The 18,287-nt window shown below is 37.4% G+C and overlaps 1 long non-coding RNA gene across 2 annotated transcripts; it reads left to right on the forward strand.

Annotated features, from left to right (window-relative positions):
- The first annotated feature begins 628 nt into the window (after window positions 1-628).
- Window positions 629-17,268, forward strand: LOC116092384. Of its 2 annotated transcripts, XR_004119239.1 has the most exons (5): window positions 629-703; window positions 2,837-3,017; window positions 3,375-3,549; window positions 9,609-9,774; window positions 16,732-17,268. It is a non-coding gene; the product is annotated as an uncharacterized LOC116092384 (long non-coding RNA). The 2 variants fall into 2 exon arrangements; XR_004119238.1 differs by having other exon boundaries at window positions 2,837-3,549.
- Window positions 17,269-18,287: the final 1,019 nt, after the last annotated feature.

The raw sequence follows: 18,287 nt of genomic DNA on the forward strand, positions 1-18,287 counted from the left end.
CTAGCATATAGTTTTTAGGATAGTTTTTATGTTTATAGAAATTATCACCATACTACCAGCCCTTCACAAACAGTAGGAGCCTAATAAACAGTAAATGAGTGAATGAATGAATGAATGAATGAATGGTGAGTTAAAGGAGGAGACATTGGGATTTTATTTTTCATAGTAAGCTACTATATAGATGCTCACTGAATGCAGGCCCTATTTTAATCTATTAAGCAACCATATGCCATTTTTGACATGTACACTATGTCTGTGATCATGTCTAATTTTCAGATCTTGCTAAGCCAAGAGTTGCTCATTGTATATACACAGGATTATTTTCAAAGCACTCCACACCGTCTTTTATCTTTTTAATTTCAATTCTATATCCTAAGCCTGTCAAGAGATAATTCTGGATCTTGATTTTCTTGTATCTCACACTAAGAGATTGCCACCTGGCTTTGTTAAGCTGTGGTATTTTGCTTCATTTAAGTTGAGCATAATGTTTAATAAGACAGAGAAAATTAAAACTCCCTCTGGGCTATTAAAGCAGAAATGGGGACAGATTGTATTTTCCAACAATAGCGGCACCACGACATTCTCTTTTTATACTGTGACATGGATAAGGTTCCATAAAGAGTTTGCATATAAGTTCCTTTCCCTTGACTGCAGATAGTCCCTTCCTTGCCTCAGCTGCCTCAGTTGATTAAGTAGGATAAAGGTAACCCTATATGACTTCTAAGACAATTTAGTGCTGACAGCATTCATCCTTGGCTTTCCTCTCTTATAAATGGGATTCTGAATGGGCAAGTAAGAATTTCCACTGTGTAGGGCTACCATGATAGTCTTAACACCCTGACCACACAGAATGTAAAGCATGTGGGGCCCCAGGCAGTTAATCCCCTTGTTTACATCTCTACAACGTGACATCAGATACATGAATGAAAGCAATTGAAAATATCCTTCATTCCAGCTCCCATCTGACTGCAACTCAATGAGTGAGCCCAAGGAAGAACCATTATACTGCACATGATCCTAATCCCGGCTCAAGGAGAACTAGGGGAGATAATAAACAAAGGGTCTAATTTTAAGTCACTGACTTCTTTTGGGGTGACCCATCATGGAGCAGTATGTGACTAACTTCAGGTACATGGTTGAGGTGCTCATGGGAACAGCATTCAGCTTTACTGAGTCAGTTCTTGTATGTTGTATGTCAGAAGCACTCAAGGTAGGAAAAGGTGCTTGTATGCTCATTGGCATGTAAAAGAGTTAAGCAATTCTCTTCATGTGTCTCTGAGTGATTAGTTTTTAGAACACAGCACTATTAGATGTTCCAGAGCACTAGCTGCTCATCCAGAGAACCCACGTTCAATTCTCAGCATTGACATGGTGTCTCATAATCTTCTGTAAATCCAGTTCCACAGATCCAAAGCCTTCTTCAGGTCTCCATGGGTTCCAGGTACACATGTGGTCCCAAGATACTGGCAAATTATCCATCCTCATAAAAATGCTTTTGTTTTTTTAAAAAGAGAAAATCTAAAATTATTGGGGTGTTGTTTTAAGAGAGCTGGAGAGAGTGTGATGATGACTGAAAAACTCCCACAAGTTACAGGAAGAAGCAAGGTGAATGGTCATTTGCATTCTCCTAAACCTGCCCACATTTGTCATTTACTTCAGGAAAATTTTAAAAAGAAGAAGAAAAAGAAAAAGCACTATTGCTTTTTCAATCTTGATTGCTCTGCTAGCACAAAATCTATTCTAATTCAATGTCTCCCAGGCCCAGCTTCCTAAGGTCTACCATGGCAGTGGAAATGTCATAGTCTTATAATTTCTCAGGTCTCCTGCAGAGTGTTACCTCTTAATAACTTTCTGCAAATTTATATTCTTACATTTGAGTGAAAAATAGCAAGGCTCAAACTCTTTCATTCTCTCCACTAATATTTGATATATTATCCCCTTTTGGTCTCCATTTTATATGGGATTTCAATTGATTTGTTCTTGCTTTTTTCTTTTGATTGTAGTCAGTGTAACTTTATTTAAAGCTATAAACTCTATATCCAGTTTTTCATTTAAGAAGATATTTCCTCCTCTTCTTCTGTGCCTTTGCTCATCTTGCTGTCATAACACCCATATTTTAAAGTGATTTTTTTTAAAAAAATCAGTTTCTCAAACCGCCCCACAGATTCCTAAGTGTATGCTCTCCAAGAATAGACAATTTATTTATGTCTGCTCTTTCTTACATTTCTCTTTGTGACACTTCAGTAAACCAGTTTAATCATAATATCTGAAATCTTACTGTTGACATTTATTTAGGGAGTAGGGTTTATGGAATAAGGAAAACTAGAAGTGAGTTAAAATAAACTTAATTAGTTAGGTTACTTATTTTTTTTTGACAAGTGAGGGAGGTTGGATATTCTATTATTCCTTCTTCCCCTAGAATTTGACCATCCAAATAAATACTGGTAGCTAGTTGGAGGGCAAAGTACAGTATTATTAATATTGTACTTACATGTTAAACACCAGTCTCATAAGATAGATGCTAAGCCACTCATTGTTCTAGGGTCAAACTATATTGTCAACCTCCCCCTGTTAAGAATTGAAATAATGTTCCTGAATCTTTTAATATATATCTGCAGTGAAATGAACCTAATAAGTCTTCCTTAGTCACAGGGAAAAGGGTGGTTCTTACTCCTAGTAACAAGAAGTGGATTAAACTTACCATGGAAACAGGAAGTGAAAAAAATATATGGACTTAAAATTGTCTTTTAATGTAAAATTGCCATTACATGCCATATGTAATTTTGTGTGTCTCATACTTTGATCCATTTGATACCAACTCCTCTTTTAATTCAAGAAATGAATCATCAAAACAGAAGAACAGAAACTGCTTCCCAAGTGTTCTGAATAGTGGAAAGGAGAAGGAATCACAATGAAGCAAGCAAACATAACTAAGTATAATGAAATGAACCACACGGCCGGTCTACTCTAGATTCATCCCTAGACTTCTATATCCTTTCTCTAATTATGCTTCCCAGGTATATCAATAATTGAGTTTGATGTGACTGACATTCTGGAAAAAATGTAACAAGATACCACAAGACTTTACAGGGTTTTTAAAAAATATTAACATTTAGCATCTCTTGAGAATCTACTGGTCCAATACATGATTCTTCTGACTTCCTGGGGAATCTCTCATCACTGAAATCAGCTGGTAGGAATGTCTCACTCATTGCAGTCAGCTGGTTGGGAACATTAATTTCTCGACAGTCACCTGGTGGGTTTTTGAGAGTCTGGGCCGTTTAGGATGCTTCCAGCTGGAATGGTGTAGACTCTCTCTATCTCTGATCATTCATTGCAAAAGGCTAATATGGATATGTTCTCCGCCTGCAAAGTAACCAGGGCACAAAGGTCTGGACTTGGAGCATATTTCCTGGCACATGCTTGATTGGGGAACCACTCTGTAATCCAGATTCATCATGAGAAGAGAACATAAAGTTACAAAATATGAAGACTTCAAGGATTACCATAATATGGACCATGAATTCAACAAGAGAAGCTATGTTTAAGGTGAACCCATCAATTGCGATTATTGTCACTTCTACTCTCATAAGTGTGTGACTATCCATTGGAGTATATTGGAGCCAACAAAAGCCACTCCTCTCCCAATAGCTATCAGTTACCTATGGCTTCTCAGGTAGATGTGGGAGATTATGCCTACTCTATATGGTATTTTTTTTCTGTCTCCGTCTTGCATATGTCTTGTGCTTACTGTCACACTGCTGTTGAGGTTTTATGTACAGATGTACTGCTGTGTCCGCAAAAACAGTTTTATTAAACTCATTTCCTGACACTGGCTCTTTCAGTCTTTCCTCTTGTCCCCTTTTCTGCAATGACCCTGTGAGGGAAACTGTGATATACATGTCCCATTTAGGAATGAACATTACAATCTTTTTGTCTCTACCTTGACTTGTTGTGAATCTCTAGGTTAGTAGCCATCTAAATTCAAAAGAAAGCTTCTCTGATGAGTTTGAGAGATGCACTAACCCATGGGTGTCATGGGGAGTCATCAAGAATTGTGTTAATGCTATGTCCCACTAGCAGAGTGCTAGTAATAGGCTCTCCTCAGGCCTATGATTTTTTTCATAAGGTTTTCAGTATTATTCTTCTGGTATTCCATCTTCTACCCTATCCTCCCATTCTGCATCTCATTTAACCCTTCTTGTCCCATCATCCCCTCTCCCTTATTGTATCCTTTTCTGCTATTCTCCATTTCCCTTGCTTTGTTCTTCCATCTCTTCCTTGAAAGTCTACATTTCTATTGTCCTTTACTAAGTTATTGACCTTTATGGGTATTACAAATAAAACAGACATGTCTAAAAGCACAGGGACAACAATACAATGAGAGAAAGCATATAATATTTTTTGGGAGGGGTGGGGCTTGTTTACATCACTCAGACTGACCATTTCACCCATTTCCTACAAATTTCATTTTTATTAATAGATAAATAATGTTCCATTGTGTAAATGTTCCACATTTTGCTTGCCTCTTCATTTGCTTGACATTTGAAGTTATTTTGAACAGAGAATTCTTTTGAGTCTTTCCTTTAGCTCTTTAGATCTTTGTTGCTTTTGATTCTGATTTTCCTGATTTTTAAGCCTCATCAAATGTGTCTACAACTCTCAATGAGATTCTTATTCGCTGAATACAGATAATTTCTTACCTCATTCTCTTTCACCACTTCATCTTTTATTGTTAGATTCTGAAAAGTCTCCCAGTCTGTCCTTCAGTTTCTGCCCATTACTGGTATTGTATGTGAGCTCTCCAGAAGTGGTTTATCTTATAAGCCTCCATATTTGTCTTTTGATGAACATCTTGTGTCTTCTTCCTCACATTTTGTGCTAACTACCATTCAAATTTGTTTCTGTGAGTTTGACTTTTGTAGACTCCACATAAAAGAGACAATAGACAATGTCCTTTTCCAACTTATTTTGCTTAGCATTTTGTCTTCCAAATTTATCCAACTTCTCACAAACTGTTATCTTTCTTTGAAAATATTTTTATTAATGATAGGAGAATTTCATACAATGTATTTCAATCATGCTCATCCAATTCATTACTCACATATCTATCCTTACTACCTTGTACATGTTGTGACATTTTATTACTATTCATTAATCCATAAATTTCTGTTTGTGTTGTCCATATACATCTGAGTATTGGGCCTTCCATTGTAATTTGATCCATCTACTAGAAGCCACATATCAAGGATGATCAACTCCTAGTGTGAGGGTTTTTTCTTGTAAAGGTTTAATAATATTCTTTTTTTATACATGCTATATTTTCATCAACATTGGTGATGATTTGACCCATTGGAATATGCTTCACCAAGGGGAAGTGGAACTATTAGTAGGTATGGCCTCACTGGAAGAGATATAGCCTTGTTAGAGGAAGTGTGTCATTTGGGATCTCTTATATATGCTCAAGTCTGGCCAGTGTGGTCCAGAGCCTCCTCAAGTCTGCCTACTGAATACAGTCTCCTGTCTGCCTTTGGATCAAGATGTCTGCCTGCAAACTGCCATACTTCCCCCCATAATCATAATGAACTAACCCTCTGAAACTGTAAGCCAGCCCCAATTAAATGATTTTTTTTTTATAAGAATTGCCTTGGTCATGGTGTCTCTTCACAGCAATGAAACCCAAACTAAGACACCCATCATAAGTTTATTTACAATTAAATTTATCCCATATTTAGGTTATTATTATGAGTACTATAATGATCATGGAAATGCAGGCATAACTTACAGATAGTAGTTTTGTTTCTTTTCAGCGTCCATAAAATATTAACCCAAAACAAATGCATCGGGTTGCACCTAAGCATATAATGGACTTAAGCAACCAGCAATCTTTTTTATTATCTGTTAAATTCTGAATTATGTATGAATCAGGCTGACTATACAATTCCTGAGAAGAATACAGAATAATCTGAGTTCTACACACCATGCATGCAAAAAATGAATGGCTTTTGCTGATTTCTAGTACATACAAACAACTTGAACACCATTAACGTTGCCAGTGCAAATCCATTTCTGAAATCCATTGTGATCATTAAGAAAATTGCTAGCCTCACTAAAGAAAATTAATTTGTGGCATCAATTATGTTAATTAAGCAGGCATTAGGTGGTGCTGGGAGATCAGCAATGCTGAGGCACTTAGAGTAATCACTTTCAGAGTGCAGGTCTTTGATGAAATATTAACAAATCACATGGCAGGTACATTGCTTCTCAAGATAACCCAGCATTTCCATAGTGTAGAATAAAGTCAATGTGCATGTATATATTTTATATTTTTACTGAGGCACCTTAAGGCATACTTCACATCACCCTTTACATATATTAATGTGAAAACTCATACTCTTCCATGTTGTTCTCAATTAAAATTATGAAAAGATTTACATTTTCTCACTTTTATTTTTATTTTGGTATGGGTTTTGTAGTGATTTCTAGACTTAAGACCTTTCTACTGTAAGATCTGGCAAAAGTAATCTTTTCACATTAGAGTTTCTAAACTTCTGCTAAGTTTGTTCAGTATGTGACCCAATGTATGTAAATATTTTAAGGAAATGAAAGAAATATGTATATTAATTTTTGTTTAGAGATATGTATTTAATACTTTCCAAATTTTATTCTATATTACTTAAATATAGAAGTCCTTTCTTGATATATTTATTTACCTCTTGTCTTCTTCATCAATCAAGCATTGGCCAACCCATGTTAATATTCACCTTTGGTTGTGATTTTATTCATCTCATCTTATACTTTTTAATTTATACATTTTGAGAATGAACTGTTACTTTATGTACAATGCCTTATCACTGATAAATTTATATTATGAGTATATATTTTAAGTATAAAAATGACATTTTAATTTGAGCCATCTTTCATTCAGCAGGAAGATAAACTTTTGGGAATTTATTATTAATGTTATTTAGAAAGGGTACAGGGCTGGCATAATTTGAGAAGACTTGTAAGCTAAAGAGATTAATAGTGAATTGACTGTAAAATCATTACAGGTTGCATGGTCCTTTCATGTTTTCCTAGCTTTGACTCCAGTCTCAGCACTTATGTCGCTTTGTTTTGTAGGAATGCATTTTTTGCCTTGCTGATGTAAAATTAGTTTTATTTTTGTACCAGTTCAAAACAGTATAACCAGCAGCTATTTGTTGAAGGCTTCTCTGTCTTCTCTATGTAGTTGCTGCTGTGAAAATGTCAGGCTATTTTCCCAGAATTCTTTGAGTCTTTCCTGTAGCTCTTTAGATCTTTGTTGCTTTTGATTCTGATTTTCCTGATTTTTAAGCCTCATCAAATGTGTCTACAACTCTCAATGAGACTTTTATTCGCTGAATACAGATAATTTCTTACCTCATTCTCTTTCATCTCTTCATCTTTTATTGTTAAATTCTGAAAAGTCTCCCAGTCTGTCCTTCAGTTTCTGCCCATTACAGGTGAGACTGACCATGATATTGCCTATTTTCCTTCTCCACTTCTGTAAAGATTCCAGTTGGATTTCCTAGTGTCCTTGCCCTTAAAATCCTCCCTTGTTTCTCAGCTATCTTGTGTTTATGCTTAACTTTTTTTTAAACACTAAGTTTCTATGTTCATGCCCCTTCCCCAAGGATTTCTTGTTTCTGACTTATATAGATCAACACCTTCTTTCTCTGTCAACAGAAATTTAATCATTCCTTCAATGATTATTTGCTGAACATGCATTTTATTCTCAGTAGCACCTTTATTAAACACAGGCACTTAACAAAATGATTACATGAATAATTATAGACTGACAAAATTGCAAATTGCCCTGATAGTGTTTGACTCTTAGAGGTTAATATTTTAACAGAGTCTACCTTAATCTTGACCATCAGGAAGTTACTCCTTGAGTGGCTTATATATGAACTAAAATTTAAAAGAATAGCAGAAGTTAGATAAATAGGGAGAAAGTGATGGCTCAGGAAGTTAAAATCCTGGGTTTCTCCAATTGTTCTCATCTTTGAATTTCCCAGTATAAAATCCTATTTTATTTGGTCTATGTATATATCTTAAGAGATCCTGTGTTTGCATTTTTTATGTCATCTTTGTTAAGGCAAGTGGTTCCTAGATCTGCTACAGAGTCTACTGATAATCTATGCTCATTAGTTTGGCACCTTTGGTGATAGATCTATCACTGTAAGTATTGTGTAGAGTTCCCAATGGTGCTATACAGTATGTTTACTAAGCAAGACTACAACAGTAACAATTTTCTACATAAATTGGCTGAGATGGCTTTCTCACCACCAGCAGGGGATTGTCAACTTCTTAAAGCAGCATTAGATGCCAACCCATTTTGAGTCAAGGTCACACTGGTTAAAGTACTTATTTTGCCTTTCTTCCCAGTTAATGTTCACGATGCAAAGTCTATACAATCCAATTTCAATGGCTTTATATGGAGAGAAAATTCTTTCCAAAATTTGGAAGTAGGTCACTTGGCTCTCTGCTTTCAGATGACGTGATCATTATGCTTGCTTTGGTTACTTTGGGTTCTATGTATTTATATGTGTTTTCAGGGTATGTGAGAAGTTGTAACAGATTTATTTTAAACAAGAAGTTTTCTTATATGTATTTTTACTTTGTAGAACTTCTTAGAACTGGTAAATTTAAGCTTGAAGTTTCTTCTGGTCACTTAAAATATCTTTTAACAGGGGAAAATAAAAATAGCATATATGAAACCTAGTTTGGTACTTTTTATTAACTTACTCTATTTTTGACTGATATGAACCAGTGAGAACAGAAATAAAACAGCAAGGAAAAATGAACATGAATCTCTGAGGAGGAGCTTCAGTACTAATGTTCAGTGTGACCTTCTGGGAATCAGATTCTCTCATTGCTTGGGTAGGATCTCAGACAACTCAATGTTTTAGGTCTCTTCTGCAATGTTCTAAGGCCTTACCGATTGATACAAGCATTTTTCTGTACAATCTTCATATTGTCATCTAGTAGCCTAAAAGAAATGCAGATTCTCAGAACCTCCCCACAATTAATGAATGTGATCTTTCAATAGCTCAAGATTCTAGCCGATTTCTATCCTCAATATTTTATAGATGTTGAGGGGTTCTGTTCATTATTCTTGGCTTAATCAGCTTCAAACAAGACAAGTCTATTCCCCTCCCCTCTTAAATTAGTGAGATGTAATATTTATACATGGATTGGGAAACAGTACAATAGTATAACAGATGTAGTATGGAATGATAAAATCTGAGTAATAGGCTCTATCCTTTTTACCATTCTCACTGCATTTATCTTAATGATTGCTGTTCCAGTCCCTTACAAGGACTTTTTAATTTCTACAGAGAAGTGAGAGCTGGGAGGGTTGGGCAGAGGAGCAATGTTTGAAACAAAATCACATGCAAGCTTACTATCTTATTGGCTTCCTAAATATGTCATATCATATCATATCATATCATATCATATCATATCTATCTACCTATCTATCATCTATAAATATACCTAAATACCTGCCTACCTATCTTCTCATATGAAAGAGTTTATGTAGAATTACCATACATATAACCCAGAAACCCTTCGTTGCCAAACAGAATGCCATGTGTAGAAAACATTACCTTGAGCTCTTGGTCAGAGATCTCGTGAAGACTTCCAGAATGCAGGCCGCTGTCATTATCCTTGGATACCTGCCAGAACCTGATGGTCGTTAACCTACTTCTAGATACCATATACATTGGCTGCAGGACATGGAAAAGTCAGGTAAGGACTGATGAGGAAGTGTCCTCCTTTTTGTCTAGCTCTCATAGCACTAGAAGGTGCTATAAAGGCTGCTAGTAGTGTCATTAACTGTCTTACTGAACTACGAACTATGAGAACTGCAGTAAAAAGTAGGCTTGGTGCCGAGCAATGGTGGCGCATGCCTTTAATCCTGGCACTTAGGAAGCAGAGGCAGGCGGACTTCTGATATTGAGCTCAGCGTGGTCTACAGAGTGAGTTCCAGGATAGCCAGGGCCTGGATAATAAAGAGAAACCCCGAATTAAGAAAACACAAACAAAAACAAAAACAAAAACACAACAAAAAAAGGTAGGCATGGCACACAAAATATTCTCACATGTTTTAACGGTGGCATGAATGTTATGGAGGTAAGAAATTGCTTTCTTACTGGATTTTAGCTTCCTCCTGCAAATACTACAAGGTACTGCAAATGAGGCCAAGAACTCATGATGGGAGTGCTCAGGTTCAAGAGATGAACCTATTACTGTTAATGAGAGGCCAAACCTACTCCATCTTGAGACTGGCCTCCATCTTAAAAGAAAGCTTGAGAATTTGACCTAAAGCTGAACCTAACCTACATCCAAGTACCAGGAAGGATCACATGGCTTGTCCTTGGCCCATATACCAGAGTTACTTCCTAGTAACAGTCGATGTACTTTCAGACCGCTTGTGATTGTTCATGGTTTTTCTTTAAAGCACCCATCTGTTGCCTTAACTCCCCTTGCTTGCTTGCCATTCCCTATAAAAAACGTTATCCTGATGCCCTCCTGCTGAGGGCTCAAGGCTGGTCCATCTTCCTGTCCTGCTGTATCAGGGTTGGAGAAGAGCCCAAGCTTAAGCTTATAACAAAGATCCTAGTGCTATTGCATCAGAGTGGGCTCCTGAGTGGTCTTTTGGGCATCACGAATGCTTTGTGGCATAAGTCTATTTTGCTAAATAGAAAGAGTATCAAACTCATTTCTAAATTTGTATCTTTATATACATGAATTAATACAGCTCTCAGACTCCATCAGAAAAATTTCAGCCCCAGTGTAGAGGAAAGGTGATTGTGGGTTACTCAGCCATAAGTGGGACATCTGTATTATATTCTATGCCCAAGGCACAGGCACTCATGGAAGGCATATCATGGAAGAGAGGGAAGAAAGATTCTGAGAGCCAAAGTCTAGGGAGGACTGTAGAAAAACACTGTCTTCAAGACATGACAGGACCAGTATACTCATGAACTCACAGCAGCTCTGGTTGTCTATATAAGATCTGCACAAGATCAAGCCAATCAGCATCCCAGCATGGAGTGGGAGGTGTTGAGTCTACTCCAAACTCAGTAACTATAAACAATTTGTGGCTTTTGGGAGATGAATAGTCAGATTTCTTCAAGGGTTCCTGGTAAGTAGACCAAGCTCCAATGTAAGGGCCTGTTGCAGCATTTTCTCTTTCCAATCACATTAGGGCAGTGACAGGCCTGTGATTGGGCAGGAGTAGAGAGGTGGAGCTAGAAGTGAAGGAGAAAAAAGGGAGAGCAGGAAGGTAGTGGAGAATCATCATCATGGAAACAGAGGAAGATGACGATTCAGACCCCAAGTGGTTATAACAACCAGGCTAAGGTTTTTACAAAGTTAGATTAATTGAGTCAAAACATTGTCTTTATCATTTGGCACTGAAATTATTATTTGGCATCTTGTAATTTTGATCTTACTATTATATAAACCTGATTAGATAATTAAATCTTAAGAGTCATGCTTTACTTGACTAGTACTAGGCACTAGATGAATGATTGTGGGGGTGTGTAAAGCATTGCATGTGAGTGAGATGTTACTGCTAGCTGGGAAAAAATAACAAGAGCCCACTGGGACATAGTACTGAGGCTTGACCGTACCAGCACAAGAACATGGACTGGCGGGAAAGAGAGTTTGCCAGGTAGATTCATTTTTTAAATATTCCCTCAACAAGGGCCCATACCCAAAAATGTATGAGCAGTACAAATTAAAGCTAATGGATTATTGAATAATAATAAGAAAGAAGGCATAAAGTTGATGGGTGGTCAAGAGCTAAAAGTAGATGTGGGAGGAGTTACAGAGAAGAATTGCAATAAATGTGATCAAAATATATAGTGTGAAATTCTCAACAAATTAAATGACTATAAAATATAATAGGGGAAGTATTTAATTTCCTTTGAAGAGTGAGAATTTAATTTTCATAAAATATGAAAGCATGACATTTTATTTTCTTTCTCTTTTCTTTTAGTATAGAGTTTATTCAGGGCATGGGGAGGGGAGTTAAGAGGGTAGCACAGGCAGAGAAAGGGATAGAGAAGGAAAGAGTAGAGAAGTAGAGGCTGGCCATGACCATGGGGAGAGAGAGGAAGTAAGAGAGCAAGAGGCAAGAGAGAGAGGCGCAAGAGAGTAAGAGGACATTTTGTTTTCTGTGTTTGGATAGTTAAATGGTTTCAGACAAGTCTTGCTATATTGACCAGACAGACAATATTATTTCAGCAATGGTATGGTTTTCTTTCACCCATTTGCCAAGGATTATCATAAATTTGACAAAACATACAATCTAGTACTCACTCATTTTTTCCTCTCTGCTCTAGTCGCATTAAGTATCTTAAACAGAGACATAGATTTTGTTTTGTTTTGTTATGTTTTGATTTGATTTTTTTTTTCTCATTAAACCTGCAGTTAGCTGGAGACTTGCTAGGTTGGGCTAGGCCCGAGGAATCTGGACTCAGTTGGCTCAGATGCTGAAGGATTACTGGAAGGTAGACTTGGGTGGTAGCTGGCACAAGTGGGCATTGCTGAGATAATGCAAATATCTTTCCTCGTCTCTCGCATCTGTCTAGAAGGCTAACCTGTGGCAGTTATTGTGGGAGGCATCAGAGAAACAAGAGAGAAAGCAGAAATCTAAGTATTTCTGACTTTACTCCTCAGCTATTAATTTTCTATTAGCCTGAATGAATCACATGTCAGACACTCTTGACTGGTGTCTCAGGCTTTTTTGGCTTTCTGTTCAAAGAATTGTAGAAGTTAACAAGCAGATGGAAAACTAGCAAGGAAATGTATTCAGAAGCAAAACTATAATTCATATTAGATGCACTGTAAGGCAGTAGCATTCTTCTTGATTTACAACACTCAAGGACAGTATTATTGTTTAGGGCTTTCTTTTATGGAGTTTAGGAGGAGGGGAACATTGCTTGGTAAGGTCTTAGTTATGAGTGGCACTCTTTATTCAGTGTCAGGTTTGGATAAGCCTTTCTCTACTGTACACATAGTTTCCTACAACACATCTGATTTTAATCATATGCATGCTTATGTGCTTGTATATAGGCATAAGATGGACAATGAGGGATTTCCCCTGAAAATTTATGGAGAAGGCACAGTTTGACTTACTGTGAATCTACCCAAAACTGGCTTGGGCTGGATTGGGTCTGTTTTCTGTTCTTCCTTCCTTCCTTTCTTTCTTTCTTTCTTTCTTTCTTTCTTTCTTTCTTTCTTTCTTTCTCTCTCTCCCTCTCTCTCTCTCTCTTTCTTTCTTTTTCTTTCCTTCTTTCTTCCTTCCTTTCTTTCTTTCTTTCTTTCTTTCTTTCTTTCTTTCTTTCTTTCTTTCATTTTTAGTAGGTCATTTCAAATGATTTATTTGTAAGAAAAAAAATACCAGCAAACTGTTTTATACAGTGTATCTAAAAAAGTTAAAAACAATATTCCTACCTGTACCAAAATAAACATGGAAATTATACTTCTTTTTGAAAGCAGGCTTAGCTATTTTTAGAAATATAATGGAACACATGTTATTTTTTTTGTTAGGTATTTCCTTTATTTATATGTCATATGATATCTAATTTCCCGGTTTCCCCTCTGAAAAAAATGAAATAAAATAAAATAAAAAAAAAACCTGTTCCCTCCCCCTGCCCCCTGCTCAATAACCCACCCTCTCCTGCTTCCTGGCCCTGCCTTTCCACTACACTGGAGCATAGAACCTTCATAGGAACAAGGGCCTCTCCTCCCATTGATGACTGATTAGGCCATCCTCTGCTATATATATGCTACTGGAGCCATTAGTCCCACCATGTGTACTCTTTGGTTGGTGGTTTAGTTCCTGGGAGCTCTGAGGGTACTAGTGAGTTCATAATGTTCTATGTCCTAAGGGGCTGCAAACCCTTCAGCTCCTTTGGTCCTTTCTCTAGCACCTTCACTGGGGACCCTGTGCTCAGTCCAATGGATGGCTGTGATGCTCTAGTTCTGTCAGGTACTGTGAGAGCCTCTCAGGAGACAGCTACATCAGGCTCCTGTCATCTAGCACTTGCTGGCATCCACAATAGTGCCTGGATTTGATGATTGAGATAGCAAAAATTTTCTCAACAATAAAAGAACCTCTGGTGGAATCACCATCCTGACCCTTAAGCTGTACTACAGAGCAATTGTGATTAAAAACTGCATGGTATTGGTACAGTGACAGGCAGGTGGATCAATGGAATAGAATTGTAGACCCAGAAATGAACCCACACCTATGGTCACTTGATCTTTGACAAAGGAGCTAAAACCATCCAGTGGAAAAAAAGACAGCATTTTCAACAAATGGTGCTGGCTCAACTGGTGGTTAGCATGTAGAAGAATGCAAATCGATCTATTCCTATCTCCTTGTATAAAGCTCAAGTCCAAGTGGATCGAGGACCTCCACATCAAACCAGATACACTGAAACTAATAGAAAAGAAAGTGGGGAAGAGCCTCAAGCACATGAGCACAGGGGAAAATTTCCTGAAGAGAACACCAATTGCTTATGCTCTAAGATCAAGAATTGATAAATGGGACCTCATAAGATTGCAAAGCTTCTGTAAGGCAAAGGACACTATAAATAGGACAAAATGGCAGGCAACAGATTGGGAAAAGATCTTTAACAATCCTATATCTGATAGAAGGCTAATATCCAATATATACAAAGAACTTAAAAAGTTAGACTTCAGAGAATCAAATAACCCTATTAAAAATGGGGTATAGAGCTAAACAAAGAATTCTCAACTGAGGAATACCGAATGGCTGAGAAGCACATAAAGAAATGTTCAACATCCTTAGTCATCAGGGAAATGCAAATCAAAACAACCCTAAGATTCCACCTCACACCAGTCAGAATGGCTAAGATCAAAAACTCAGGTGACTGCATTATGCTTGCAAGGTTGTGGAGAAAGAGGAACACTCCTTCATTGTTGGTGGGATTACAAGCTGGTACAACCACTCTGGAAACCAGTTTGGCAGTTCCTCAATAAATTGGACATAGTATTACTGGAGGACCCAGCTATACCACTCCTGGCCATATACCCAGAAGTGGCTCCAACATGTAATAAGGACACATGCTCCACTATGTTCATAGCAGCCTTATTTATAATAGCCAGAAACTGGAAATAACCCAAATGTCCCTCAACAGAGGAATGGTTACAGAAAATGTGATACATCTACACAATGGAATACTACTCAGCTATTAAAAACAATGAATTTATGAAATTCTTAGGGAAATGGATGGATCTGGAGAATATCATCCTGAGTGAGGTAACCCAATCACAAAAGAACACACATAGTATGTACTCTCTGGTAAGTGGATATTAGCCCAGAAGTTCAGAATACCCAAAATACAATCCACAAACCACAAGAAACTCAAGAAGGAAGACCAAAGTGTGGGTACTTCATTCCTTCTTAAAAGGGGGAACAAAATACCCATGGAAGGAGTTGCAGAGACAAACTATGGAGCAGAGACTGAAGGAAGGACAATCCAGAAACTGCTCCACCTGGGAATCCTTCCCATATTCAATCATCAAATCCTGTAGTTTCTAGACATGTTCCAGGACATAGAAAATATTTGAATAGAAACAGAGCATTACCATAGGCTTGTCAAGGAGGAGTCATAAGCATGGGGTAGGTACTGTCCTGTGCAGGAGAAGGTCCCAGATTGCCAAATTCACTGTGAGAAAAGGACTGTGTGTATTTGTAGCTTAAGCCAAGTGGAATCCCAGGCTGCTAAACTTCCTTCATGCCTGGTAGCCTCGCAATGGTAGATCCAAAGTTACCGTAAGAGGGGCTCAATACGTCCAGGACACTGGGTGTGACCACAGACAACTGTGATGAAACAAATTCAATGTAGTTTAAATAAGTTCAGTATTAAGCTACCACACATGCCCCAAATCAGGAATTAAAGGGAACTCAGCTTGAGATATCCCAGAACATGGACTCCCTTAAAAAAAAAAAAAAAAAAAGGTCTAGAGCAAAGGCTTTTCTCAGAACAGGTTTTATGAGCTAAAATAAGAAATATACCAGACTGGTTGGTACAGACCTGTCATCACAGTTACTTTAGAGACTAAAGCAGGATGATCTCATGATGGAGACCTCCCAGCGCTACAGCAGAAGTTCAAATCTACTCAGCCAATTTAGTGATATCTTTTCTTAAAGTCAGAAGTAGAAGAGCGCTATGCGTATTGCTCAAAGGTTAAGTGCTTGCTTGGCATGAACATGTCTCTGGGTTCAATTCCCTGCACTGAAGGAATCATGCTAAACCCAGGTACCAAGTGGAGTAATTGGTGGCTTCGTAGTAAGTCAGTAAGGTTGCGACAAAGAAAAACAGATGGGAAAGGTCATCTTTTCCTACTTTGAATTGAAATATGACATGTTTCTTTCCTTATATTAATTCATCCATATAAGTGAATTATAGAATATTATTAAATATATTATTGCCCAATGAATTGCTAGCTATGAGTACTACTATGGCTTTTATTTTGACTAGTTATCTGTACCAAGGTTTTCAATGGTTTACCTAAGACTTTGTCATACAAGGCTTGTAAAGTATCTTTATGTAAGCATTTAGGAAGGATATAGCTGTCAATAATATAAGGAAATATATATATATAAACATATCAATCTTTGACTGAGATAAAGTAAGTAACTGAACTGTTCTTTTGTTACAGAGAAATCTGTGTCAGAGACCTGAGGACCTGAGAGGACAGCATCAGTTCAAAATCTGGGAACTGTCCCAAGCTTGTGTGTTAGGATGCAAATTAATTTGAGCCTTGTTTCCCCTGTTCTTGCCACTGGGAGCACATTGGGTGGGAAGGTTAATTCAGTGCAGCCTTATCTCCCATGGGCACTGCTGGGGAGCCTTGGAATCATTTTGTTTCTCATCTCTGAAAATGGAATGTGCTTTGCCACACTGATGAGAAGGGGAAAAAAGAGGTCGATCTGGAAAGATTAGGATGCCTACCAAGGCTCCCTGAGCTGTGAGGGGTTATTAAGAATCCTGGAAGTAAGAGGCTACAGTTAGTTTTAGTTCTGAGTAGACATGGTCTGTATGGATTTCTGTGCAGCTGTAGGATATTGTTGAAGCCCCCTTCCATGACTACTATTTCCAAAGAGAGAATATCCACACATGAGCATATATGTGATACCGGAGACCACCAAGATGCAGTTCAGTCAAAAGGAAATAAAATGCATACACTGTTCAAGCATTTTTTTCATGCCTATCTTCCATGTGTTTGCTGAATTAGAATAATTTTGCTGCCTGACAATAAAATGACCAGGACCAGCGATCCAGGGATCGGGAACAGCTTACTTCCAACTACTGCATATATATATATATATATATATATATATATATATATATATATATATATAAGGAAAACAGAAATTCCCACAGGCCACGAATATTAACACAGTGTCAGGACATGTTGACAAGGATGATAAAAAAATATGCAGTGAGAAGAGTTTGTATCTAAATTCTCAGCAAAAACGTTCTTTAGAAAAGCCAAACCTTCCTATATGCCTAAGGAATGTGAAAAAAATAACCTAGCACTGAGCACGCCATGGCTTGCAGACAAGACCCTAGTCTCCTGTTTGACATCATGCATCTCTATCCTCCTCCACCTCTCGCCTTCTTTGTCTCATTAGCTCGAGTCTTGCCTGCCTACGTATTTAAACCCTACCTCACTCCCTCCCATTACCAAACTCTCTCGGCTTAACTTGTGTAGATTGTTGCATTATTCTACGAGTACAACATGAAAGCCTTCAAAAGAGTTAAATGTAATATGAATAAATAGATACGTGGGGGGGTGGTGAATAAATGCACAAATGACTCATGAGTCAAGTTAGTTTTAGCCTCTGCCTAACCATCCCTTACAAACTAAAAATATTCAATAAAAGAATCTTCCACTTATTTGCAACTGAGATATATACTTTCTGTAGAATTATGGAAACCCAGATCAGGCCAGAGAGAAAGTTGATACATTTTCAAGTAAATTCATTCATCCGAGAAAATTTCACTATTCCCTTGCCTCCACAGTAGCCCTGCTCCCTAACCATTGGTCCCTGGGGAGAGGAGTATTTCCTAGGAATAACTCCACAACAAAAAATTATTATGATCTACATACATATTATTTTATATATATATATATTTTTTATTTTTTTATTTTTTTTTATTTTTTTTAATTTTAGATATTTTCTTTATTTACATGCGAATTTCTCCATTCCC

Source organism: Mastomys coucha, unplaced genomic scaffold (assembly GCF_008632895.1).
Source record: "Mastomys coucha isolate ucsf_1 unplaced genomic scaffold, UCSF_Mcou_1 pScaffold15, whole genome shotgun sequence".
Lineage (NCBI taxonomy): Eukaryota > Metazoa > Chordata > Mammalia > Rodentia > Muridae > Mastomys > Mastomys coucha.